The sequence below is a fragment of the Pteropus vampyrus genome, unplaced genomic scaffold (assembly GCF_000151845.1).
Source record: "Pteropus vampyrus isolate Shadow unplaced genomic scaffold, Pvam_2.0 Scaffold112, whole genome shotgun sequence".
NCBI lineage: Eukaryota > Metazoa > Chordata > Mammalia > Chiroptera > Pteropodidae > Pteropus > Pteropus vampyrus.
Window position 1 is genome coordinate 2,214,698 of NW_011888893.1, and position 26,446 is coordinate 2,241,143.

The following is a 26,446-nucleotide window of genomic DNA, read 5'->3' on the forward strand; positions in this document are numbered from 1 at the left end:
CAGCCTATTCTTTTTTGATGTATTGCATGTATTAGGACAAAAGAAAACTATATTTGCTTTTGGCATGGCATGTAGCTGTGCTTTGACATTTAAATCCCAAGGAAGGCCCCGTGCATAAAAGTAATGTCAGAAAACAGTTATGTGTTTGAAGATAAGCAGAAAGGGAAAAGATAAATAATTTTAACATGTGGCTAAGTCAACCACAGAAAGATTTAAATGAGTCATTAAGTTTTATTTCTTGCTTTTGATATTAGATTCCCTTAAATATAAAAACAAGTAAATAATAAACATACTTAAAATATCTGCCTTAACAAATATTTTCTTAAGATAATTGCTTTTGTCAATTATCTAGATATATTGCAAAATTTTTATTGAACTCTAAGAACTCATTTAACTGCCCTCCCCTAAAACCAGCTTTACAAATTAATAGACACTCACCATTCCCTTTGTAAAATATAGAGAGTGACACCATGGACTGATGAATGAAGAGTTAGAGCAAGTAGGCTACCATCTTTCTTGCGTTGTATTCCCCCACGTGTTGCGTCCGAGTCAGTTGTTCATCCCCAAATATGTTTATGCAAGCCACACTTGTTATCGTAATAACATGATCTAATTACATATGAAGTACATTTTCAAATGCATAGAGACGGAAAGAAATCGTTTTTATTAAAGCCAGATTAAAGGTTTTAGAAGGACAAGTGGACAAAAACAAAACCATCAGTTTAGGTAGGGACAAGGCAGTTGTAAAAATCTGCAGAGATTCATTGGTGATTTTAGGTTTCAGTGCACTTTAAGAAAGCCAAACTGGAAATCGAGGGTGATGTTTTATGGAAATGGCTCATCAGAAAGGCTGGTGGATGGGAGTTGCAGAATTTCAATCATTGGGCCTAGAGCAATTCCCTCTGGCAACTGAGCCATTGAATTTACATGACGTAAGGTTTTAAGTTAAAACGATTAAGGTGTGTATCCCTTTAATGTTTTCTTTTTTTACTTCATTAAACATATTTAAGACTTCTGCTATTCTGTATTATGGAAAAAAAGAAAGTAGAATTCACTTTTTTCTTTTGCCTTCTCCACTTCAAATAATAGAGGGAGAGAGAGAGGGAGGGAAGGAGGGTGGGAGGAAGGAACAAATGAACGAACTATTAAATCAAATTGCTCTCTGGATTCTTGGTGTGGGACAGTGCCTATTTTCATTAAAATAAAAAACGGTAAAAATTAAACTATCTATTATAGCAATTAAAAAATGACATTCTCTTTGAAAAATTTCCTTTGCTTTCTAAAGGATCTATAACCCAAGAAAAAGGGGGAAAGAGTCATAGCTTTCTCTATGCCAGGAAATTCATTTTTTTTTTAAGACTTGAGACTTGTCATCATTTTTTTTTTGTATTTGCTAATTTAACAGAAGTACTTCTTCCTGCCTAGAAACTAGGTTCAAGAGGGCAAACAAGCTTAGCTTTTAAGATAATATTTTCTGAAATTCTACAAGTCACCCATTGCCATATTAGAAATAGCGTCTTCTTCATTGTCTATGTTTATGAATTCATTGTAGGTAGAGTCTGAATCTCATCTTGTTTACCAAATCCTACTTATATCAAAAAGAATGTTGCGTGAGCAGGAGCAGATGCAGATGGGAGGGATGGGGAACGTGTGTATGTTTGTTTAGAATGGTATTGAAAAATGAGTCTGTAATAAATTTTAACAAATCGTAATATCTGTTCAGGGTATCTTAATCAGAAAATAGATCGATTTAAATAAACCATTTTCTACAATTGTGAGAAGGGTAAGACCTTCTAAGCTCCATACGACATTTGTTTGTAGGATTAAGTTAGTTTGCCTTCAGTAAGCGGTGCCCGTTAAACTTTTATTCCAGTAGTTTCACAATCTTTGATTTTTTTGTGTGTAGTTTCCAAAAGGCTTCATCGACATAATAATTACTTTCAGGGACACACCTCAGCGAAGACCCTCTCAGGACAAATGAACATGATATCAAAGTGAATTATTTTTCTTGAAACTTCAAGCATTTGAAAATTAAAGAAGAAAAACCTTTAAAATCTTAAAGAGTGACGTTTTTCCAAGTTAGATACAAACACCACACGCAAAGAGGCAAGTTTCATTCATATAGTTATTATAGTTTTCTTAACTCAAGAGACATACTGACCTGAGGCGGTCACAGCCCAGTGCTGTTCTACACAAGGAGAAAGCCAAAAGACGCAGGGCAGGGTCTCTTCTGACAGGGAAGGTTCCAAGTTTGTTGTAGAAATAGGAGAGGTTCATAGGAAGTTTAGAGGTTATATTAGGAAGCATGTGCATCTTAAATTACAGATAATGGTTTGTATAGGAAATTAATGAAGAGAGGATCATTGTGGCTGTGGTGGCTGGTGGAGGCTTCATAGCAGATGCAGAGCTTTAGAGGAACTGTAGTCTCAGATGATAGAAAGATGAAAGAACATGCCAGGCACAAGGAAAGGCATGAGCAGAAGCGTGGAGGAACGGGTGACCATGTCATAGTTCTGAAACATTAAAGCGACTTTTTAAACTAGAGCAGAGTTTGTGTAGGGGGTCACAGAAATGTTGGGAAGACGTGTTGTTCATTTATTCATCCATTCATTCCACAGTCATTCATCGATTACCTGCCATGTGCCAAGGATAGTGTTAGCCTTGGTGAATCAGATGTAACCTTATGGACCTTATATCCTTACTAACCAATAAAAGAGACATTTAAAAAAAACATTATTATTGAAAAAGCTGGAAAATGTCAAAATCGAAGCATGCACAAGGGATGGCAGCTCTGATTCTGCCTGGGGTGCAGGTTAGGATGAAGATGGCACAGAGCAGCCGTTCACAGGCACACAGCAAGGGTGTTCCGGGTAGATGGAAAGCACATGCGAAAGGACGTAGGCGTGAGCAACACAGGGGCTTGCAGGAAACTCACATAGTTAAAGTAGGGTACCCCAGAAACTGGCAGCTATTTGTGTGAGGCTAGAAAATTAGCGTGAAGATTTGAGGCTAGAAATTTGAGAAGAACCGATTGAAAAGGGGCTCACTTAAAAGGTAATTTATCCCCTGGGCAATAAGGAATGACTGAAGGATTTGCAGGGAAGTCAAGTTTTATATCACTAGCATTCGCTCTGGCGATCTGAGCAGAGGTGGCCAGAGCCTGAGCTATTGCAGGGGTGATAGAAACGGAGGGAAAGGGGTCAATCCAAAGTGTTTGGGAGATGGACTAACGAGAGCTCGTCAGGGGTGGAGGCCGGAAGGTGTTGGTGGGAAAGAGAAACTGGTTTCAGAGTGAGGACGGGCTTCAATGGAAGACTGTTCTCTCCATTGGTCCCCGAACAATGTCTTAACTGAATGTTTGTTTAGTAATAAGTATATCAGTTAGAGTAAGATTTTACTTCAGTCTAGAACATGGTAAAAACTAGTAGCAGCAATTGAGCAGTGAGGGGAAGTAAAAGAGAATGATAAAATACGGAAGACAGAGCTGGGTTAGAAGTGCAGGTGATGGCAAAGCGGGAAAAGGGGAGACAGGAGAGGTCGAGAGCTGTACTGTCCAGGGCACAGTCCCCGGTCACGTGGCTGTGGAACACGTAGAACAAGCCTCTAGCTGAGGTGCTGTAGGTGTAAAATGCACGCTAGACCGTGAATATTTACCACAAACAAAACAATGTAAAGTACCTCGTCAATAACTTTTACATTTATTTCATTTTGTAGTCAATAAAATATTAAAGTTAATTTCACCTTTTTCTACTTTTTTTAGAGGGGATACCATAAAATTTTAAATTACATGTGATATGTGACTCACATAGAATTTTTGTTGGATATACCGGTCTAGAATCTCTAGATAGCTCCAGCTGGATGTCATGTGGCTGAGAGGGGCTGTCCAGCTGCTGTGGTGGCCTTGTCCATGCAACTTCTGGTAAGACTCTGACAAGCGAGCTGTCCTTTAAGGTGGTTTTATTTCAGAGACAATGAGGATTCCCAGAAGGTCTGTGAGACTGGCATCATTATGAAATTCTCAGTCCCTTTTAATTAGTTAGACGTTTCCTTAAGCCTCGAGTCTGCTTGCAATACCATCTCCAGAGACTGTCTTTACAGACTTAGAAGCCAGATGTGTTGGTTTTCTCCTGGAATATGAACTCCCTGTTCATTAAAAATAAAATAAAAAGTATTCAATGAAAAAAAATGAAGCCTAAATCAAGTAGACAGTGTTTTAGTTGAGCACAAGTTAGAACTTCTTGTTTTAAAGATTAACTTCTTCCACTAAAAAATCTGCCTTCATGCAAACGTGGATAAGTCAACAGTCCCGAAGTAAAAGGTTAGGTCTCAATTAGAAATTGCATCAGCTGCTAGGACAGTGATCCAATTACAGTTCCTTAGACAAGTCTGCAATTTCTTATTTCTCATGTAAGATGTCTCAAAGAGGCAATCCAGAGCTTGAATGGTACTCCAGGGAGAGCAGGCAGAGATCCAGACTCTAATGTTTTGGTCCAATTTCCTTAGCGCATGGTTTCCTTTCTCCCAGTCACCGAATGGCTACTGGAACTCTAGGCATTTTATCTGCTTTTCATGAATAAAGTAGGAGGGCTTACCTCCCCTTTTAATAAATCTCAGAAGTTTCATGCGACAGTTTTGCTTACGTCTCATTGGTCAAATGTAGTCATGACCACAGCAAGTTAAAAATTATGCCCCCAGAAAAAAATATTTAATGCAGCATTTAAATAATTTATTTATCACGTATTTTATATTTTTCCTCTAACTATTAAAAAATAAATACACTTATAAAGCTTTAGTCTTAGGCAATAGATGTTTTGGTGTATTTAAGAATGAACAAGATGCAGCCTCTCCAAGGACGTTATAATACGATGGCAGAGGTGGGTATGTACTTTAGTTCTTACATAGGCTGTGTAAACTTCTCCTACTTGAAATTTATCAATAACTTCTTCCTGCTCTTAAGAAAAAGACGCAGATCCTTAAACGTAGTGTATGAGGCTCTTCTGGTCTGGCCCTCGCCTCCCTCTCCGGCTCCATGTTGTATCATTCTCCTCCACACCCTCCGGCCACACAGCCTTTGCTCAGTGGCCCTTCCCTGCACGAGCTGTGGCTCTGGAGTTGCACCTCTCTCTCGCTGTCTTCGCATTCAGATCAGTTCAAAGGTAACTTCCTCAGAGAAATCACCCCGGGCACTCGAAGGCTGGCTTAGGTTCTTTAACCTTATTTATAATCACACATTCAAGACCGATTAGGTCACTATCTCTTCTTCTAGACTTCAAGCTTCATAAGGATGGAAAACAGCTCTGAGCTTGCTCCCCATTCAGACTGCAGTGCACAGCACTGTGCCTGACATGCCATATGATCTAAATACATATTTTTTGCTTGAACAAATGAATATAATACTAATGCACGCAAAAAAAAAAAAAAGACTGTGAAAGTACAAAGAAGGAAAAGAATAATTCCAAATGAAGGAATTCAGCAATGCTGAATGGAAGAGGTGGGATTAAAACTGGTCCTCTGAGGACAGAAAGGCTAGGATCAGATGATAAAGGGGCAAGGCCGTCTTGGAAAAATGGACACTTTAAACTGAGGCATGTGACATGGCTGAAATAGGAAGTTGCCACACATTCTCAGGATACAACATTCTAAGACTGTGCATTACTCCATGGTCCAGGGAAGCTGTTAACTTCCAGAATGTGTGCACGTGCCTTTTAACTGCGCACCCGGAGGGACTGAGTCACGAGATTCCATTGCTTGGAAGAAGGGCCCCCTTCAAGGCCTTTATCCTTAAAACTCTCTGCCTCTTTCCTTCCCACCCATCCTCTCGAGTCAGTGGTCAGTAGATCCTAGAAGTGGGTATGTTGGAAAAGAGTTTACTGAAAATATTTTTTAAATAATGGCTTAGAGTTATGGAATGTTCTGAATTCTTCTCTTTTACCAATGAGTCGAGTAGAGTAGAAAAATGACCAGTTTCTATTGGTAAGTTTAGATGCTTTCTTCATGGAGAAACTAGATTTCATAGCCGTGAGTATACAGGAGAAGTGTTGGAGAAGATTATTCAAGGTAAAAAGGAGTTAGTTCAAATACAGCAGTTCCTTAAGAGAGCAGTCTATAAGAACTCCCGGAAGGGTAGATAGGAATGCTGAGCACGGCTGCTACAGATCAGTATAAAAATTAAATCCGAAAGTTATTTACCAGGTGAACATCTGTGCCAAGAGGAGTGTGTTTACTAAAGGGGATGAATGATAATGGTTGGCTGGAGATGCAGCCCCATGATGACCAGGTGGACATGAGGTGGAGAGAGAAGAGCACCAGGACAGTAGGATTTGGAGAGTGTTTTAATCCTGCGCTTCTCAGTCTTTTATATGTACGCGAAGCATCTGGGATCTTTTTAAAAGATAGATTCTATTCAGTGGATCTGTAATGAGAATGGAGTTTCTACATTTCTAACAAGCTCCAAGATGATGCTGCTGCTGCTGGTCCATGGGTCACACCTTGATTATAGCAAAGACCTGTCCTCTGCTTCTTGGTTCCCAGTGCGTGGAAAATGCAGCCGGTAAGAAGTAAGGCTGGTGATGTGGGCCTTTGAAGTGTTGTGGTTTATAAAAGAGGGATGCCTACTTTCTTAATCTTTTCCAGAGAAAATAAAGCAGATAACATACAAACGATATCTTAAGAGATAGCCAGGCATGGTGCTTGGAACACTGTAGGAACTAATTACTATTTTCTCAAAACTTTATCTGTCTCTTAATCTTTATTACCTGTTGTCTTTAGAGTGTTATGACTTGTATGACTATTAGAAAGGAAAACAGAAAGCTGTTTTTTAATAAGTCACTGTCTCTATAGTAAGGATACAGACATAATATAACACAATATCTAAATTTATGTTTTCTAGATACATACAGGCTGACTCATTCTTACATTCTCTGTCAGCGACTATGTCTTAATTTGGTCCATTCATTGCAAGAAACTGTACAAGTCAGGGTTTTTGGTTATAAACAGTCTGGAAGGAAAAGTTAAGTAAAAACTCATGAATTTGAGAAGGAATATCCTTTTCTAGCTGAGAATCGATGAAAGGCAGAACCCAAGATGGGCAAAGAAAAGCTAGGGTCCATCACCTTTCACCAGAATGCAATGTCCCAGACTCCCCCTCAGTCACTCAGGATATTCTCCACAACCCTGCGTCTTTACGCGCCTCTCTCAAAACCTAGTTCCATGTGGGGACGCCCAGTCAGCTATGCTGCCATTTCTTGCAGGACCCTCACCCTGGCTTTCCCACCCCAGTCCTCCTTAGCAGAGGCGCTGCCCTGCCTCCCCCTCATCTTGGAACTTCCCCCTGATAGAAATGTCCTCTACAGAGACCAACTCAAAGCAGTCCAAGTAAATATAACTTATTATAAGCTATGCACGAATGATCGGGGGAAATGTATAGAAATCCAAAAGCGGGTGCCATAATAGTAAGATGACTGCATAATTAGCCAGAAAACAGGGCTGCTTTTGAGAATGAAAGGACTGTAATAGGCGTGGACTGATTCTACACTGAGTCAGCCGAGATGCACAGTCGCCTTATGGAGCAGGTGTGGACCTTGCTGACACTGGAGCTAGGGGGGGTTATTGATTTAACACAATTTTAAGGCTTAAGTTCATGCATGGATCGTCACCCAAATGTTCTGCATTCTCATTTCTGAGCTATAATGCATTCATGTTCCCCCCTTTAATCCCCAAACTAACTGGATTGCTCTGCTTATAGTTTTTATATTCTTATTAATTCTGTGATGGGTATATACATTGATTGCTTTCTCAGCAACCCATTTCCTGTGGGCATCCCCAATCCCACCACTTTTGAATGGCCTCTGGTTTCTGTGTGGGTTCAGAGAAGCTAATCTGTCTTCAGTTACAACCCGTGGCCACTGAGGCTGCTTCAGAGATATGCATGCGATCAAGGCCAGCCATACTGAGAAACTGTCTGTGATCATGAGCCAGGCAGTCTTAGGCTGAGGACAAAGTAGAGAAGTTTTGGAAAGACTCCATTGAGCCCTTAGATTAGCTCTTTACCTAACTCCAAGGTCTTGGTGACTCCACTGAGCCCTTAGATTAACTCTTTACCTAACTCCATACTTTCCATTTACTTGAACCAATAACTTTCCCTTTTTTGTGAAGGCAGACTCTTTTCTCTTATTTACAACTGGTATCATCCAAGCTAATGCAACTTCAGTGTTGATAGTGTCCCATTTTGGTCCTATAACTCCCCCTATTATGACCTTTGTTTTAACTGTCATTGCCAGTGGGCCAGTTGTTTTTATATTTCTTAATTCAAATTCTAGAAAGGACATCTTTTGGCTCAGTTTGTCTTTTATCACCAGACCCTAGTCAAAAGTTGTTGTAAATAATATGGGTTGGCTTCCCCTCAGCCACAAGGGCTGACTGGGAGAGCTGCTGTCCCCTCTTAGAAGACCTAAGTCACTTTACTTTCCATGGAAATACCAGTAGGACAGGTATCAGGGAATCTTGTTTAAGATACAGTTTTATATTCTATAATAATTATTATTTTCTTTTTTTGCCTTATCACCTGAATTGCCGATATGTATCACAGAACTACTATAGAAATTCTTAGGAATACTATAACCCATTTTTTACATTTTAGAAAATGCCCACAAAGAAAATGTTGTATTTAGAAACTTTTCTGGCCTTTTCTTATTTTTATTCTTTCCTTTTGCAATATAATTATTATTATATGGAACCCATATCTGATGATGGTGAGTTTAAATGGATCAAAATTATTGCTCCTTGAAAGCAACACCAAAGTTTTGTAAGATACCATGAATACTAATTAAAGTTAAGGAGCCCCAAGCAAGAAAAAAGATAAGCCTTTGCTTAAGTTATGCAAAAGCATGTTAAATATTCAAGATTAATTAAAATCTAGGGAAAGATTTTTTAAGGGTGCCATTTAAAGTTTGTATAAAATATAATGCATTTATTATTAAATCAAACTGGTTTAATGAATAAGGGAAGCCATTTAGTAACAGTATAATAAGAGTTAATTCATGTTGCTCTGGGTAGTTATTTTGTTCTGTAAAAGTCACTTGTAACTGTGTAATAATTACATGCCAATACCCAGTTTCACAAAGTGATAGAAGGCATGATTCTTTGGTACTTATTTTCTAAAACTAATATTTCTCCAAAACTCCATCTTGATTTCCACAGTGAAAATTTCACTGGTAGGAAATTAGAAAATTTGATTTCTTTTGGCAGGAGAAGAAAGTACATCTTTTATGGAACAAGAGCTTCCTGCTGTATGCATGCTTGATTAAAGAATGATTCATCTGTGGTAATAGCACTAAGAAAGTTGTGGTTCTGACTTCCAAAATTAACCCATATTCTCCAATTCAGAACGTATGACCTGAGGTATCCCTTTTCTTCTGTAGACATAGATACTCGATGAGCTAATAAAGTCAGGTGTTTCCTAGAAGATCTGTCCTCATCCATCTGACACAGTTTGTTATTTTTAGGGCAGTCTCCAAGTGGGGAAATGTTTTCCTCGAGCTCTAATATAAAATTATAAATGCATTTCCCCGTAGTAACCATAGTCTAAAAATTAGGAGCAATGGCTGATAATTAGTATTAAGCTGTTTGTGCTGCCCTGGGAAACAAGTTCATTTACAGCATATTTTTATACCAAAGGAAAAAAGTAGTCTGAATTTCAAACAGTTGACTGGCACATGAACTTTTTCAGTGTCACCTGTTAATAACTGAGTAAGACACTCAAAGGACAAAAGTCACTTTCTCTGGAAAAAGAAAGTAGGCCGGATAAGCAATGATCCACTTCATCACTAGTTAGGATTGCATTTCAGGGAGAGGAGACAGCTTCAGGAGCTGCCTCCTCATCAGGAGCGCAGGCTCCAGTCTCCGGGGAAGGGAGTCTCACAAACATCCTTCTTCCCCTTCACTTTCGTGCCTGCTGTGTCTGATAGAGCATCAAAGTTTAGCTAAACTGGGTGGTGAAAGTCGTCATTCTCACATGGACTCAGGAATACTGTGATTCAAAACATGTTTCCTGAAAATAAAACATAGGTAGCCCGTGAAGGAAACATTTCCCTCAACACCTGTGTTACAGAAAATTTCCAGCAGCTTTCAAACATTGAATCTGTAACCACCATATGAAAGGAGATATGAGCAGGTAAATAAACAGTCGTTCAAATAAACAAATACAGAGTGAGTGTTTATCTCCCAGGGAGGAGAATTCTTGCCCTCCCTTCTTCACTCTACCCCCTGCCTGTCTCCCATCTTCCCGCCGGCAGGCAGGTTCCCTGTGGCTTACCTTCTCTGACTGGAAAGCTTTCACTTAAGTGTGACGCCACAGAACTGCCCTGCTTGCCCCCTGGCAAAGGCCCCCGCGCTGCTCCTGGCAGCATTTGCAGCTGTGTGGACCCTGTATTCTGCCACAGTGATCCAGACTCCTTCCTGGCCGGGGCTATGGGGAGAACATTTTCCTTGATGTTTGTTTGAAATGTTAAAAAGAAAAACAAAACGAACAGACACACAAAACCCCAAGCTCTGTGTTCTACTTCATAACACGCTTTCTGGCAGGATGACTTATTTTTATTTAATGACTTTATTTATAAACTGCCTCTTTCCAATTGAGATTGAAAACTGGGGGCCAAGAGAAAAAGAGAAGGTTGAAGTTTATATATTTCTTGTGCCTGGGCTTGAAATTCAGCTCGAAGTTTCTTGGAAGCTCATTATACTTGTTGGAAAGACAGGATTAGCCAAATACCCCGCTGGAGCTTCACTCTTAGATTGTCTGCCAGGTCTTTTGTGGGCATTGGCTTAGGATATTACTGATATTACTGTGTCAGATTCGAAGAGGATTCTTCTTGATCTGGACTCAGACATGAGCGAAGCACGTAAGTCTGTAGGGTGTATCCAGAGTCAGAGCCCTAGGAAACGTGTTCCCTGCAGAATTCTGTTCCGTTGCTGGGAGCTCTCTCCTGAGTCTTTCCTTTTCACTTGCTATGTCAGGTAGAAAACTGACAGAAAGAGTCAATGTTCCTTTCCTATTTAGTCGTCTTATCAAATGAACCTCAGAAACAGAGGTTCTACCAGATACAAAAAAGTACAAGTTAACCTTTATGAATAATCTCAATATTAACTATTGGGAAAAGAAATAAATAAACACTTAACTAAACTTGCTAATGGCATAAATTTTCCTAAATTATAAAATGTACCATTCACAAACTGCATATTGCTAAAAATCAAAGCAGGAATCTGCACTTGCTATTTAAGTCCAGTATAAATAATCTGTATGTCAAAATGTTCTTTCTGTTGAGGGTGCCATAAAAGAAAAAATTTCCTCCAGCAGCGCCAACTCACTCTGAAGTATTGAGTATAATTTTTAAAAAATACCCTGTGGTGTTCTGAAAACAAGATAACCACAGTACATATTGAGCACCACAGTGTGTGACATGAAAGTGAATTCTTTTCATTAAGTGTCGCAGTAACGTCAAGAGGAATAAAGCAGAAGAGCAAAATAAAGTGAGAAATAGGATACGTTCAACACTGCTCCCCGAAGTTTTCTAGAGAATTAATTTATTCATTAATTTATTCATTCAGCAGTAGTTATTGAGGGCCAGGAGTGCTGTGGTGTTCATTCGTATATAGTTCAAGGTGTTCACAGCTTTATTAAGATCTAATTGACAGATAAAATTGTAATATATTGAAGGTATCCAATGTGATGTGACGTATATGTGTACTGCGAAAGTATTCCCATGATCAGGTAGCAAACACACCCCTCGCCTCACACAGTTACCTTCTGGGTGTGTGCGAGAACCCTTAAGATCTACTCTCTCAGCAATTTCAGGTATACGATACAGAATTATCGACCATAGGCACCGTGCCGTACCCAGGATCTTCACAATTCATTCATGTCGTCACTGAGAGTTTGTACCCCTCGACCACTCTTTCCCATTTCCGCCACCCCAGCCCCTGGCAGCCAACATTCCACTCTCTGTCTCTATGATTTTGACTTCTTTTTTTAGATTCCACATGTAAGTGATACCATACAGTATTTGTCCTTCTCTCTCTGGCTCATTTCACTTAGCACAATGCCCTCCAGATTGTCACGCTGGCAGATTTCATCCTTTCATAAGGCTGAGTAATATTTCACTTTGTATGTGTGTGTATTTTCTTTATTCATCCATGGACAGACACTTGGTTCCATATCTTGACCACTGTGAATGATGCTGCAGTGAAGGATGTTCGTGTTTATAGCCTTTTCTGTCACTTTCTACCACAGGTTGCCATTGGCAGCAGGGATGTAAGCTTGAATGTTAAGTTATTCCTTCAAAAATTATTTAAATAAATACATTTTAAAAGAATTATGAAAAATTAATATCACCTTAGTTTTCTAAATAGATTTTACATCGCATATGATTGACATTAGAAAATATTTGTTTTTAATTCTACTCTGCTCTAATAAATATTATATTATGAACAATTCTACCTGCAGAACTCAGTTGTAGACATGAATTTGTAGGTGAGTGCTCTGGAATTGTGTCGATATTTGTGATCTACTCTTCTGAGAATACAAAATACATGAGAAAGGAGGAGGCTGGGGCGCGTTGCCTCAGTTCCCCTCCAACAGGGGATCAGAGAAAAGCGATCACTGAAAAGGCCTGATGCAGACTGCACCAGAGGCGCCTGTCCCTGGAACGCGGATGCACATTTGAGAGGAGAGACACAGACAGACTCCACTCAAAGATGTTGGTTTTGACTTTTATGAATTATATATTATATATTATCACTGTTTTCAGTTAAGCTGTTACTGGCTCATTGTTGGTTTAGTAGCTAACAAATGAGTAGATGTTTTGAAAAGCAGTGTTTAGTATCATTTAAAATATTATTTCAAAGTTCATTTCCACTGAGATGATTTTCTAATATCCATGTTTTTGTTAATTAGTCATCCACGTTGATTTAAAAATGTTGAAATTAGAGAAATAGGAAATATCACTATAATATAATTTTATAGAGAAATATTAATACATGGTAGACATTGCAGTTTCTGTATAGAAATGTTATGTTGGAGGGTCATCAGCATTTCTATTCATTCAAAATCTACTTACAGCACTCATCTTCTGTTTAAAACTGTTTACACGTGAATCATAGTATTTTGATCTACATCATCTAAATTACACAACTAAACTATGTGGATATCTAATATGTCCTAGAGTGTATGTATATGTGTATATATATGTGTTTACATATATACACACACACATATATATACACATATACTGATATATATATATATACCACTGATTATATGTAATTATACAGTCATATAATATATATTACTGGTTATATATACATGTAAAACATACTATTTGCATCTCTGTATTATATCTGATTATATCTATTATATAGCTATATCATATAGATATATATGGATATATAGTATAGATATATATCATCAGTAGTATTCCAATACCCTGATACAGTTCTTTTCCTGCTAGCATCTTGAATTTATAATCATTCCATATTAAAGCAAACAAGCACATATCTCATTCCAAGGATGTTTAGGCCTTGACAGATGCAGTCTCTTTAAGGCATCATACAAAGTGAAGGGATGGTTCAGCAAGATCGCTAATGCTGACTCCATTTAAGCAGAAAATACTCACAGATCATTAAATAAACTTAATTATATTCAAACGTGGAATACCTTCTTCACATACAGGGTAAACTGTTAACTCACAGAAATGGACATGGTAACATCAGAATTACCTCTTATAGCATCATATTGGAAGTAAATGTAGTTAAACATTTTAAATACTTGGATATATGTTTTATACACTCACAAAAAGACTTTTTTTCTATTGCTTTGGAACAGTTTTCAAATTGTAAATATCTAATGTCTATTTTTACGTAGGACTTTACTATATGTGAGTCTCCTGAAAGAAAAGTCATAATTTCAGCTCCTTCGTTAGAAAGCATTTGTACATAAGAATCAAATGAACTACTTTTCTGACCAGTCAGAGAATGCAGACAAATGCTTAGATTGAATAGGGGTTGCCAAGGCCATCAGGCTCCAAGAGTTTTTTGTGACAGGCTGAGATTTATAGACTTTCTGACTTATGATCTCTTCTAATTGCAAGGCATGTGATGAAAAATAAAAGGCACATTCTGACCACCCTTAAGATCCTGTTCCAAGTTCTCTAAATTAGGTTTTTTGTGAAATGCCTATGGTCGTTATGAGAGACATGGAATTTAATTTGCACGAGTCTCTTACTAAGTCAGCACAGCGAGGCTGATTTTCATTGCAAAGATCATGTAACTTATATGCCCAAAGAAAATCTGATTGACATACTTAATATCGTGGCTATGCCTTTCACAATAGTTATAGAAAGAACACACACAATTTGTATTTTTTGAAGTGGTTCCCAAAAAGTGGTTCCCATTTTTCTCATTGTGTATATATTTGATAAATAAGCAATTCCCTAAATCCCACCCTCCCTCCATTGCCCCGTATTGAAGCTAATTATATCACCATCTACCTTTCTTACTCTGGATATTTACAGAACCTTAGCTCATTACCTCTTTATCTTTGCAGATTTCAGTGCCTGGATCACTGCCACAAGCTCCAGTAACTCTCCTGTCATAGTCTTTGGAGCATTCAGTAACTGCATAGGCCATTTTTTTTTTTTTTTCGGTAAACCTTTCTCTTAATTATTGGACCTGCTCTCTCTCCTTCATTGATATGATCCTCCAGCATGTCATGGCTACTCACTTCCAAGGTCATCCACTGGACGTCAACATTATCGTTAACTACAACCACTCCATAATTCTGCTGCTTTTTCTCTCCAGTTCCCTAAATCTAAATTAGCAAAACTACATTTTTCCCTGCACTTTCTTCACTCATGCCCTCACTTCTCTTCCACCCAGTTTCAGTTTTATGTTCCAGCATTATAATAATTTCCCTGTAGAGGTTCTCAGTTTCTTCGCTCCTCTATCCTTTCATTATTTCTCAGAAAAATACCAGTGCTGGTTAAGTGCAGTTTTCTACATGCTTCGAGTCTCCCCAGGGGCAGAACGTGGCTGGGAAAACAGCAGTTTCATGGCCCTGTGCTCCATCTATGTGCTCATGACTACAAACTTATCTCAGGCTCTCGCCTCTCTGTGGGGCCTTACTCCTAACTGCCTGTTCACAGGCATCGCAATCTAACAGGCATCTCAAGTTCTCTGAGTTCAGAACCAAACTATTGATCAAAAACAGATGTTCTTCCCTCAATTTTCTCCATTTGAGTAAATGTCAGTTCCATTCATGTATTTACTCTGGCCCAAAATCTTAGCTTCATCTTTGACTCTTCCTTCTGCTCCTCACATCCCAAATCCAGCTAATCAGCAAAAGCTCTACCCTCAACATGTATGCTGAATCCAGTTTTTCCTTACCATTTCCACAAACTCCACTCCTGGGCCATTCACTGTATAGATGCTCTAATAACTTCCCAGCTGACAGCACAGCAGCCAGATAGATACATTTAAATGAGAGATTTTCTTTTTATTTGTTATAAAAGCCAGAGGCTTTCAAGAAGACCTTTTATTTATAAATCACTGTTTTTGTTTACATGATGAAGATGCATGTATTCCTACACTGTGGAGAACCTTTGCGATCCTTCTCATTAGTTCTGTGCAACGAGTATACTTTTATACAGTCACTGTCCAGGGATGGGATTAAGCAGGGAGGTAGTAAGAACAGAATGGATTTAAGTTGTGTTTTCAATATTATTATAGTTATTTATTCACAATCTCTTTTCTTATGGTAAAGAAAGCTGCTCCATGTTATAACTGAAATATTAGTGTGAAACATTATTATGAAAAATTCCTCTGACAAAGCTCCAGGTCCTTCTACTCTTTGATGACTCCTGTCTTAACTGACTTAACTCTCCTGGAAAGGCCCAGAACCCAGAGACAAAATATTCCATTCCTATCATTATATACTTTCTGATCTGGACAACCAGTCCAGTCAGGTGTCATCTATTTGTCCTCTACCCGACTGTCAAAACCACCCCTGTGGAATTTAATACGCAGACACTGCCTGCCTTCTGGATCTTTCTCTGAGAGAAATTCTTCAGTTTGTACCAGTCGATGCCAGTGTAACTGTTGACCACTTGCTCCATATGGCCAAGAAAAGGATAATTGGCAAATGAAGTTAACCCCTTCACTATTAATTTCATGTTTGAATTTCTTATCAGCGTTGTTGATAGAGGGGATGTTTTTCTACTGATTTGGCCATCTGTTACTTGATTTTGCTCTAGCCCTTGGGTTTAACGTGGCATTTCCAACAGACTCTTAAATGCATGTTTTCTTTATTCCAACATTAAGCATAATAAAATCTTATATCTCAAAAACTCCAATGCCGACATCAAATGTTAATAATTGTTTGAACTCCTGTTGTCATAGAATTCTTATGTGGACATATTATATAGTTATATGCTATTTTCTGTTTAAGGATTGAAAAATCAGTAATTCAAAAGCAGTAGTTTATCCGGAGGCCCTGTTCCAGTAGTCCAGGACTCTGGCTCAGTCAGTCACGAGACTGAGTATGCAAAAATGTATGCACAGGAGTGCCGATTTTGCTTTTAAGCCACTCGAAAGTGCTTTAAAAAAAACAAAGAAAAAGAAAAAGGGGAAAAAAAAGGCCTAAATAATTAGAAAGCTCATATGTAAATACTTATTATTCCCCATTTTTTTATGGAGTTGCTTTAGCACTTCTGTAATTCAGGTATTAAAAACTGAAGACCCAGCCAGCTGAGTGCACTTTCGAGGGGTGGTGGTGGTAGCAATGGTGGTAGGTGTGTAATGGACATAAATAAACATTTGTTATTGAATATAATCATTATAAAGTTCCTCAACATGACTTCTCTGATCATGGATCCCAGAGGCTATATTTGAAGATTCAGTCAGAATGTTTAGCTACACCTTTCCACTGAACAGATAGCTCCTTCAGTTTCTATCCTAGGACGTTTTATTTGTTCTAATGCATCCTGCACATCTAGAATCACACCAACCAGAATCTCCTTCTCTCCTTAATGCCATGAGTAGAACAGAAGATGTTCAGAATGATGATGTCTCCAAAGGCATAGCACCTACAATACATCCAAGGCCCTGTGACTTTTGCAATTCGCGGAACGTCTGCCTCCCTCATTAATTTGTCATATTTTAGAGGTCTGAGAATTGGTCTGCTTTGTTTACCACTGTATCTTCAGTGTCAGGCTCAGTAAAAACCTCTTGATAGATTTTTATTGGATAAATGAAAATTTTTGTTGAATGAAAGAGTAGATGAGTGATCCTGTACTCCTCCTCTAAATATGGGAGATAGTAATCATCACAAATAGATGTAGTGCTAGACCATTTGTGATAAGCGACCCCCCAAAAAAATATCAGAGAAGACAAATCATTTATAATTGGAATATCTGGAAAGGTTTTATGGAATATGGGTTATTTCAAGAGACAAAGGTAAACCAAGCAAATATGGACAAAATGAATTCAATTGGGACAAATAGAGGCAAAGGTGACTAGGAAGAATGTAGGACATATTTGTTCGAGGAAGTTTAATAATAGTTTGGCTAGAATACAGAAATAAAAATATCAAGCCCACATTATGAACAGTCGAATGCTAAGTCAGAGATCAGGCGTTTTACTGGGGAGGTAACCAATAGAAGAACCACGGAGTATATGAAGTACGTAATATTCACATTGAAAACATATAGACTTGAATGGCAGTCACAATAAAGTACATGAAAAGAAGTACTAATGGAAAATAGACATCTTTCTGAGATGCTTTTACTATTCACAGAGGCAGGAACATGCACTCTCTGCCCACGATTCATTTTTCTGAAGAGCTCCAGGCAACCAGCCTTTATCTTTCCTGGACATCAGGAAGAGGGCAAGGTTAAAGCTGTATCAAAGGGTAGAAGCAGCCCAATTGTTTTGTTCATGACGGCTTTCAATTTGTACAGGCAAACTTAAATGTATAATTCTTAGTGAAAGAGAAAGACATAAGGCAGAGAAAATCTGGCATATTTCAAAGTTTCAAGTTGTAGTTGAATAAAAAGTCCGTAGTAAAATTCATTTTCAAACAAATATTTAAATTGCAAAAAAAGTAGTACAAATAAAGTAAATACTGATTTAAGAGGCTCACGTTACAAGAAACACTCAACATTAACAGTTCAGCTTCATTTGTCACTTGACAAATGGTGAACTGGGGAAACTGAAGCAAACACACATAGCCTACCTCAGGTCTGTTTTTGCATGAGGACTTTCCAGACAGTGTACCCTCAGGATTTCACCCAAGGCTTGAGGCTTTTAACCTACTCTATATTGCTAAATGACTTTACTCTTACTAACTTTACTGCATAATTTTTCAGTTGATAATAAAACTGTTCTATGTTGCTATTTGGTAACTTATTTTTTCAACTAGATAGGATAAAGCAAGGGTTCTAGCTTACATTTTTTTTTAATCTTATGCTTCTCATTTAATAAAATTGCAATATAATTAGCATTACGTAAATTGCATTGAATTGAATTTGCCACCCTCTTCTACTCCAGAATGGAGGATTCAATTTATAGTAGACTTTTTATTCTTGTGTATGTGTGCATTTATTGAAGTAGAGTTGGCATACAATATTGTATTAGTTTCAGGTGTACAACATAGTGATTCAGCATCTACATATATTATGGTGTGCTCACCACACTCATGCCCACACTCATCCGACATGCCGCAAAGTGATCACATTATTCTCTATGTTCTCCTTCATCTTTTTCACCCATCCCTCTACCTTCCTCCCCTCTGGCAGCCATCAATTTGTTTTTCATTTCTATGAGTTTGCTTTTGTTTGTTTGATTTTTTTTAATTCCACATATAGTGAAATCATGCGGTGTTTGCCTTTCCCTGACCTTTCTTTTGGAACTGAATTGTCATTTATTATTGTTCAGTTTATTTTATAATTCTATGCAAGCTACCGCTTTCTTTTTATAAGATTCTAGAGTCCACTTATAAATTGAATTCTCTGTATTTTGAAGACCGCCATTATTCACTTAAAACATAGATTTATACTTTAAAAAGACAAGGGATAAGAGGAAGAATGATCCCATTGTTTTATTTCTTATTTATGTGCTATCCACTCTACTAAGGTTGTGTTTGACCGTGTTAGAGGTGAAAGTAGGGAATAAATATCTAGAATCAGAAATCTGATTCTATTTATTCTTGTGTTTCCAACCCATGTTCTCCCCAGTTGTACTTTGAGCCTAGTACAATTATTTTTTTCAGTAAGCATTTTGACAAATGCATTTTACGTTTAATTGAATGAGCAAAATGGAGAAAAAAATGTTCTACCTTCAATGAGGTCACAGTCTGGGAAGAGATTCCATAATCACTCAGTCAATTAGCTTGATTATAAAATGGAGGCTTCCAGTTAGCAGAATTTCTGTTTAACTGGATTTTCTAATTAACTCAGGATTAACCCATCTGTTCAGTGAAGCTGCTTAGAATAGAGATGCCTGTATTCTAAAGGGCAGAGGTCCCCAACCCTAACCTATTAGGAACCAGGCTGCATAGCAGGAGGTGAGCTGCAAGAGAGTGAGCAAAGCTTCATCTGTGTCTGCAGCCCCTCCCCAGCGCCAGCATCACGGCCTCAGCTCCACCTCAGATCATCAGGCATTAAATTTCATAGGAGCACCAGTCCCTGGTGTCGCAAAGTTTGGGGACCACTGAGAAGATAATGTGTTAGTCTGTTCAGGCTGCTATACCAAAATACCATAGACTGAGTAGCTTATAGACATTTATTTCTCACAGTTCTAGAGTCTGAATCACCAGATCCAAGTGCTGGCAAATTTGGTGTAGATGAGAGCTTGCTTCCTAGACAGCCATTTCTTCACTGTAACCTCACATGGCAGAAGGGAGTTTTCCTGGGTCTCTTTTAGTGAAGGAACTAATTTCATTTGTGTGGATGGCACCCTCATGATCTAATCGCTTCCTTAAAGGTCTTACCTTCGGATGCTATCACCTTGGGGGTTAGGATTTGAGCATATGAATTTGGGAAGAACATAAACATGCAAATCATAGCAGATTGTGTTATGGGCCCTTTCTCATTCTGTTTTATTTGGGGAATGAATGTATTTATTCCTACGTAATAGGCCACTAGCCTTGTATCAATTCTACATAAACCAGTCAGTAAAGATATTTATTGACTCTTCCCTCCTGTTATGGTAAAGGCGATTTCTCTCATCTAGGGGGCCAGACTCTCTCTCTTTTGGATCCTGTACTCTTACCCCTTTAGAGAAACTTGATGCTATAAACTTTTCCTGTCCCCCTCTATATTGCACTGCCAGTTTCGACCAAATCACCACCGTCAACCTTTAAACACATTCGAGTCTGGCTTATATTTATCTTGATTCACTCAAACACCTTTATGACCTCTGCTTCCCTTTACAATAAAGACTTCTAGAAGAGTTGTTGCTAGAGCCACATGCTACTTAATCCTGGTCACTCCAACCTGGCTTTCACCTCCATCACTCAACCAAGACAGCCCTCCTCGAAGGTCACTGATGACCTCTGTGTCTCTTAATAAAAGACTTTTTTAAGTCCTTAATAAAAGGACTTTTCTGTCTTCGTTTCTCTGCTCTGATGTATTTGGCACTTTAAATCAATTTTTCTTTCTTGAAACAATCTCTTACATTGGTTTCCATGACATCACACTCTTATTTTTCTCCTATTTCTTTTGATACTGCCTTCTCTCACTAGTTTTCTTTTGTGGGCTCATTCTTCTTTGTCCAGCCAAGAAATAAGGGTTCCTGAAGACATTTCCCCTCGCATTAGGCCGTCGCATTCACACCCATGGATTCAATTTCTGTGTACTATAAAAACTCCAGAATCTAAATTTTCAGTCAAGGCCTGCTTTTTAATATATCTGGATTTGTTTAATAGGCATCCCAAATGTAACACTTGCAAGACTGAACACGTTTCACATTTGTCATTCCTTATATCCTGAAATCTTCCCTGTCCTCATTATTTTCTTTGTAGGAAAAACACAAATACCTACTTTATTCTTTCAGCAAGGGATCGTGAAAAATGTTTTTAATTTTTAAGACACTTTGGAGCAGAGTTTCTCAACCTTTGCACTATTGGTATGTCGGACCACATAATTCCTTGTTATGGGGGGTCACTCCTGTGCATTGTGGGATGTTCACTAGCATCCCTGACCCATACCCACTGGATGCCATTAGCATCCCCTCCCAGTTGTGACAACCAGATTGTGTCCAGACATTGCCAGCTGTCTCCTAGGGAGGCAAAGCCAGCCCTCATTAAGGACCACTGCTTTACAGGGAAGTAAAGAGAGTAGGCTGCCTTTATTAAACATAGAAATCATACTGAAGTTTTCATAGTGTCACTAAAAGAAAAGATTTAAGGCAAGAAAACAATAAGAAATCTAGTAAGTGAATTATCAGTGCAAGTATATGCCTGAGATGAATATTATGTACAATTTATGAACCATCAATATTTCCCACACTAGTTACATGCTATGAATTTCATAAATTATTTAAAATACTCTTCACAGAATTTGTTCAAGTGAAGATTTGCCTTATCACCTCACACCTGTTGACGAGAATGTGGAGGAAAAGAATGCTTTGGGAACTGTCAGGTGGAATGTAGATTGGTGCAGCCACTATACAAAACAGTATGGAAGTTTCTTTAAAAATTAAAAATAAGACTACTACACGATCCAGAAATCCCACTTCTGGGTGTATATCCAAAGGAAATTAAATCACTATCTCAAAGAGATATCTGCACCCCATGTCCATTGCAGCATTATTTACAATAACTAAAATATGGAAACAACCTAAGTGTCCATTTTTGGATAAATGGATAGAAAAAAATGTATATATACATAATTGAATGATATTTATCCATCAAATATAAGGGAAGTCTGCCATTTATGAAAACAAGGATGGATCTTGAGGACATAATACTAAGTGAAATAAGTCAAAGAAAGACAAATACTATATGATCTCACTTGTATATGGAATCTAAGGAAAAACAGAATCATAGAAACAGAACCAGTAGGCAGTTACCAGAGGCAGGGAGCCGTGTGGGGTGGGGGAAATGGGTTAAGGTAGTCAGAAGGGACAGACTTCCAATTATGAGATTAATAAGTTCTGGAGATGTAAGTTACAACATGGTGGCTATAATTAACAATACTGCATTGTATATATAAAAGTTGCTGAGAGAGTAGATCTTAAAAGTTCTGACCACAAGAAAAGAAAAATGTAATTATGTGAGGTGATGGATGTTAACTTACTGTGGTAATTATTTCACAATACATACATATATCAAATCATTGTGTTATATACATTAAACTAACACAATGTTATATGGCAATTATATCTCAATAAAACTGGGGAATAAAAGATTTGCCTAGTGAGAAACAAGAAACTATATTTGGTCCTTGCTGATAGCTCCAGATTTTTCGCAGCGTTTCTCTCCTCCCTTCCTCCATCTCTAAACCATAGTCACAATGTTGCTTGGTCACACACTTTCCTGTTGCCCAGTGTTCTCCTGCTTGGAGCACCCCACCCCCTCAGTTACCCCTTTTCATACTTCGAAACGTAGCTCAGGCATCACTTCCCCACGAGGCCTTTCCTGTACTCCCGAAGTCACCTGTGCTGTTTTATGCTCTCAGAACTGTGCTCCTTTACTGCCTGCACCTACCTAGGTTTATTATTGAGCAGGTATTTACATGATTCCTTGAATATTTATCACACCCAATAGGCTTTAAACATGTATGTAAGGAATAAACTCTGAAACATCAATCCCTTGCAGCAACATACATGATTAAACATAGAAAGAAAGGAAGGAAGGACAGGAGGGAGGGAGAGAAAACGTCAGATGCCAGGCACGTGAGCTGCTACCTGGCTCACCAGCAGCACAGGCTGTTTGAAATCAGCACTGCGCTAAAAAAGCCCTTGATAGACTGACTGCTCATCCACGAAGTGCAGTGTCTTTCCCCTGTGTCGTGCCACTTCCTGTACGTCATAATTTTAAAGTCTTCCACCATTAGCCTCTAAAATACTGTTTCTCAGAGTAATTAATTTGCCTGGGTGAATATTATACACATTCACGTTTAAGAAAAGTATGTTCAAGTGGTAAATGCATTAATTAAGTTTTTTGAAATTTTTCTTTATCCCACCAAATTCCATGGATTTTTAACTAAAATTCTATATTCCGATTGGAGTTGGAATATAGTTGTAGCAATGTATAGCACTTTGGTCATAGTGTGTTTACTTTCGGATCTGCGGAGGAAAGAGCTGTCCATGGTCCTCAGGACGCCCTGGGACATTTTCTCAGTGACAAGAATGAAGCCTTGTGTTTGCTTTGTGAATAAGTAAGAAAGAGACCTTTTGGGCAAAAGTGTTGAGGACTGAATTTGACATTTGTTCTGGAAAGACAAGTTGTAGATTTTATACTGGCTTGCAATGTGACCTATGAAATTTTTGACCTATTTTAAGATTTTCATATTTTCATGTCAACTGGAATTTCTTATGAACCAGCTTTCACCTCCACGTCCTACAAACTACAATAAAATGATGAGCCTCTGGGTGTTTTGAAATTGCCTGTGGGTAGACAGTGGCTATATTAATATCCAGAACACTGTTTGAATGCCTAACCCAGAATTGAAATATCAAAATTTAAAAGCAAATTGTTTTCTTTGATACATCTTCACGCTTTATGACCTAGGTAGGAACAATGGCAAAATTTGAACATGTTCAAATATTTAAGAACCATGAATTTAGTATCTATTAAAATAGCAGTGCTTTGTTGTCATTTTAAATAATATATGCAATTTAAAGTATTGGGAAACTTTTATACTCTCTAAAAGCATTATCAGTCCACTAAAATAATGAAAAGCCAGTAGCAAAAAATGAAGGAGAGATATTGAAACTTATTGAAGGTCACAGAGTCTGAAAGTTTAGAACTGAAAATAGGAAGTGAAAAAATATGTTCTTGATGACGATCAACTGGGCTTCATGTTCAAGATCATGCTCTCCCTATTTGTCAGTAGTTGGCTATGATATGCCACATTTGCTGAGCTTAATACCTTAGCAAACATGTTCTCCTTCAAATAACAATTATGTTTTATATGTTCATTTAAAGTAGCTATATGAAAATAGAATCCTGTGCATGATTACTAGAAAAAAATCCTGCTTCCCACCCCAATTGGAATATGAAGTATTTTTTAAAGTTCCTCTAAAGTTATTTCAAAATCAAGATGAAATGTTGCCTACTAAGGTATTTAGACATTGTATATCTGCCTGATCTTAATGTTTGAATTCCCCCTTCGAATTTCTGTATTGAGAGAAAAATGGAATTGTACAGTGCTTTTCCAAGGAAAAAAGAAATCAAGAATAAGAATATGTTTATATTTAAGACACATATGTTTATATATGTATTTTTAACATATATTCAAAAACGAAGGCTGTGCTTGTTCTGCATATAATTGATGTGTCTGTGTCATTGATTGCAGGCTCACAGGGACAAGTAGAAAATCTGGTTTTGATTATCTAAAGAAGTGTAACACAAAGTAATGTTTATAGTTCTTGTATTTTGTGGCTTCAGTTGCACGCGGAGCACCTGCTACTGTAAGGTGTCATAGCATTTCACATAAATTAGCCACAGTCTGCCACATTGTGAAGACCCAACTCCAGGGTTCTGGGAAGCTGCCCAGGCTCTTATTCTCCCTCTTTAGCCTATGGCCGTGACCTCAAAACACTGGCTTCTCTCTTAACTCTCACACCACACAGTGTTGTGTGTTACTTGTGGTTCGGGTCTGTGTACATGTATGTGGAGGGGGTAGGATATACTGTGAATTCTTGCATATTATTTCTCAGTAGCTTTGTACTCTCAGTCTGTGGTGATAGGAGAGAGAATCAGAGATATTTCAGTGATTCAGTCAACAGACAGTTCTAAAGAAAGCATTTTGTACAAGCCGAATCTAGGTAACAGAAAATGCCTGTTGACTGAATCACTGAAATATCTCTGGTTTTGAAATGTAAGTTTCTTGACTAAGGTCAAAATCTGCCCAGAAAAGACATAGTTCCTGTACATTGTACCACAAGAAATGAGTAGAGGCCACTTCGGGCTGGAAATCATGACAGGGTGTTATTAAGGTAATTACTACACAAGAGCCACAAACACAGCAGAATAAGGATCTGTGGCAAGATTCGTCTTAGACCAGTGAGTCTCAGACTTGAGCGAGCATCAGAATCACCAGAAGGGCTTGGTAGAACTGACTGCTGAGCCCCACCCCCGGAGTTTCTGATTAAATATGTCTAGTAAGGAGCTGGAGAATTTGCATTTCTAACAAACATCCAAGTAATGTTGATGCTGCTGTTCTAGGAACCAGCTTTGGAGAACCATTTCATTAGACAGTAGAATCAGAGGCCAAGTATCCATGGCCTGCAGCAAAGAGCGGAAAGAACTTTTGCTTTAAGGATAGTGTGACTTAGCAAGACTGTAATCGAAAACCTGACCATTTAAGCTGGTTTTGCGTATTTTTGCTTTATTTTAACCAATTTTCTTACACCTAATGTCGACAGGCTGCAAGCCTAGAAGGCACTGCTGTACAGTGGTTACCTGGATTGGGCCTGGTGCTGCGCTGCTTTGTCGAATCTCAGCACTGCCATCTGTTCTCCATGTGATTTGGCACAAGAATTTACATTCTTGGAACCATGGTTTCCTCATCTGTAGAATGGAAAAAAAAATGGCACTTAGCCCTAGAGCTGCAGTTAGGGTTCTTGAAATACACTCCATTTGGAACAGTGCCTTGTAGATTTTAAGTACTTAATAAAACTTAGCTTTCTTTTCCGTTCTCCTTATTTTTTATTATTACATTATTTTTGATAGCTAGCTCTGACAGGGATTTTTTTTTTCCTTACAGGATTTTTAAGGCTCACACATTACCACCCAGATATGCCAGTTTATCAATTTATAATTAAAACATATCAAAGCACTAAGGGAACCATAGAAGTTATGGTACCTTTTCCAGAGTCATCCTATAAAGGAGCCCCTGAAATAAGATTTTGCTACAAGCAAAATTGAGAAGTTTTATTTCATTGCTAATTCAGGCTGTTGGGTAATTTATTCTTCACTAAAGGAACATTTGCATATGCCAAACGGATTAAATAACCTTACTGACCAGCTAGGGAACCTTGTCCTTTGAGCAACATTAACAAAGAGTTTCTATTTTCTTTTCTTTTTTTTAATTCACTTGGTTTCTAAGAGAAATTTAAAACAAATATGTTCTAGAAAATTTTAATTTAAATCAATTTTTTAAATTTAATGTTATTTTATATTCATGAAGGGCACTGTTAGCCATCATGTGACCTGAGAAAAATCAGGCTCTTT

At 38.1% G+C, this 26,446-nt stretch overlaps 1 protein-coding gene across 1 annotated transcript in view; it reads left to right on the top strand.

The window, feature by feature from the left end:
- The window catches only part of CNTNAP2 (contactin associated protein like 2), a 1,200,002-nt gene that overhangs the window by 471,170 nt on the left and 702,386 nt on the right, over positions 1 to 26,446 (top strand). The window lies entirely within an intron of this gene.